Raw genomic sequence first — 3,060 nt, forward strand, 5'->3', positions numbered from 1 at the left:
GGGCGTGTATTGCTGAGACAGTCCTCTCTCTCTCTCTCTCTCTCTCTCTCTCTCTCTCTCTCTCTCTCTCTCTCTCTCTCTCTGCAGGATACCATGGGGAGTGTGTTGCTGAGACAGTCCTGTCTCTCTCTCTCTCTGCAGGATACCATGGGGAGTGTGTTGCTGAGACAGTCCTCTCTCTCTCTGCAGGATACCACGGGGCGTGTATTGCTGAGACAGTCCTCTCTCTCTCTCTCTCTCTCTCTCTCTCTCTCTGCAGGATACCATAGGGAGTGTGTTGCTGAGACAGTCCTGTCTCTCTCTCTCTGCAGGATACCATGGGGAGTGTGTTGCTGAGACAGTCCTCTCTCTCTCTCTGCAGGATACCATGGGCAGTGTGTTGCTGAGACAGTCCTGTCTCTCTCTCTCTGCAGGATACCATGGGGAGTGTATTGCTGAGACAGTCCTGTCTCTCTCTCTCTGCAGGATACCACAGGGAGTTGCTGAGACACCTTTTCCCAATCTCCTCCAACATTCATTATTTTGAGCTAGCCATACTACATTTATGATTAACTAGGGCTGAGGCTGATTCACCTAACTATTTTATATCCCAAATGGTACCCTACATAGTGCACTACTTTAGACCAGAGCCCTATGGAACCCTATTCCCTATATACTGCACTACTTTAGACCAGAGCCCTATGGCACCCTATTCCCTATATAGTGCACTACTTTAGACCAGAGCCCTATGGAACCCTATTCCCTATATAGTGCATTACTTTAGACCAGAGCCCAATGGGATTCTTCAACAGTAGGTTCTTATTTAAAGGTAGAGTCATCAGTGCATGAAAGTAAACTGCAAAATCCACCCGACTTCCGAAACAACTAAGAGTACGAATCGCGAGGTAACACTTTTCTGCTGTTTAGGTCTCGCATAGCTCTCGTGTTTCAGCAGCGCGAAGCGCTCCCCGTGCACGTGCTGCTGAAACTGTGCGATACTCTGTGAGTGCGTCGTCTTGCATCATGCTCTTCTGTAACATTTGTGGTTGCTGCTTGTGGCACCGTCATATCGCTGAGTCTCAGTTAAAGGTCAGCTGAGATCCATGTCTCTGCCATTCGGGCACTAACCGTTCTGTCAATCTCCCTCACTGTATTGGCTTGGATACCTCAAGAGCTTGCAGCTTTTCAATGCTGCTTCCCTCAGGCATCATTTTAAACGTTGGGTCAGTGTCCCAGATGTACTAGAAGAATGGAGTGTTCATCTGGGTAGTCATATTTCAGAATTGTTTTGCTGTTGATGTGACCAACAACAAAAAAAGAGCACAACATCAAATTATTTCAGAATGTTTTCTTTTATTCAGTAAAAAAAAAAAAAAGATAACACGTTTCGACCTCAATCAGTAAGAACTGGATACGATTCAGGTGGAAATGCAGCTTGGCCTCATTACGCTGACATGAAAGGAAGCACACCTTCTAGAAGTCAACCAGGAAAGTTCCTCAGCCAGGTCAGCCGTGATACAAGTCAGTATTTGACGTCCATCCATGTCTGAGGACGTCAGCCAGGTCACCCGTGATACAAGTCAGTATTTGACGTCCATCCAGGTCTGAGGACGTCAGCCAGGTCACCCGTGATACAAGTCAGTATTTGACGTCCATCCATGTCTGAGGACGTCAGCCAGGTCACCCGTGATACAAGTCAGTATTTGACGTCCATCCAGGTCTGAGGACGTCAGGAGATGACGTGGAAACCGGCGTTGTGGACGGGGATGCCGGACGTGGGAAAAACATCTGCCTCTGAGTAAAAAGGTTACAAGTTCAAATCCACGTAACAGAAAGATACATTTGAGATTTCTGTTTTCTGCCTATCCCAAACCTTAACCCTTAACTTAACCCTAACCCTTAACTTAACCCTAACCCTTAACTTAACCCTAACCCTAACCCTTAACTTAACCCTAATCCTAACCCTAACCCTTAACTTAACCCTAACCCTAACCCTAACCCTTAACTTAACCCTAACCCTAACCCTAACCCTAACCCTAACCCTTAACTTAACCGTTGGAAGTTTGTGCCTAACCTTAAGACTTTGGAGTTAATGCCTTTACACTTCGAAATTAGACGTTTGAGAAATATGGATGAACAACTAATTTTGACGAGAGACTGTGAGATCTAGTTGAAGTTACATTCACTCACCCTACAGAGTTTACTTTCCTTACCCTGTTACCCTACAGAGTTCACTTTCCTTACCCTGTTACCCTGCAGAGTTTACTTTCCTTACCCTACAGAGTTTACTTTCCTTACCCTACAGAGTTTACAGATCAGTACAGATGAGTCTAACATCCAATCAAATCACTCAGCCATTTTCATGGTGTTGAGATCAACATTTATTTTCATTCTTTTTAATCCGAGAAACACAGCATTGAGAATGGATGAGGTTTTAAACAGTTTAATATGAGAGTGGATGAGGTTTTAAACAGTTTAATATGAGAGTGGATGAGGTTTTAAACAGTTCAATATGAGAGCGGATGAGGTTTTAAACAGAGTTTAATATGAGAGTGGATGAGGTTTTAAACAGAGTTGAATATGAGAGTGGATGAGGTTTTAAACAGTTTAATATGAGAGTGGATGAGGTTTTAAACAAAAGTTTAATATGAGAGTGGATGAGGTTTTAAACAGAGTTGAATATGAGAGTGGATGAGGTTTTAAACAGAGTTGAATATGAGAGTGGATGAGGTTTTAAACAGTTTAATATGAGAGCGGATGAGGTTTTAAACAGAGTTTAATATGAGAGTGGATGAGGTTTTAAACAGAGTTGAATATGAGAGTGGATAAGGTTTTAAACAGTTTAATATGAGAGTGGATGAGGTTTTAAACATAGTTTAATATGAGAGTGGATGAGGATTTAAACAGTTTAATATGAGAGTGGATGAGGTTTTAAACAGTTTAATATGAGAGTGGATTAGGTTTTAAACAGAGTTGAATATGAGAGTGGATTAGGTTTTAAACAGAGTTTAATATGAGAGTGGATGAGGTTTTAAACAGTTGAATATGAGAGTGGATGAGGTTTTAAACAGAGTTTAATAT

The sequence above is a fragment of the Oncorhynchus mykiss genome, chromosome 18 (assembly GCF_013265735.2).
Source record: "Oncorhynchus mykiss isolate Arlee chromosome 18, USDA_OmykA_1.1, whole genome shotgun sequence".
Lineage (NCBI taxonomy): Eukaryota > Metazoa > Chordata > Actinopteri > Salmoniformes > Salmonidae > Oncorhynchus > Oncorhynchus mykiss.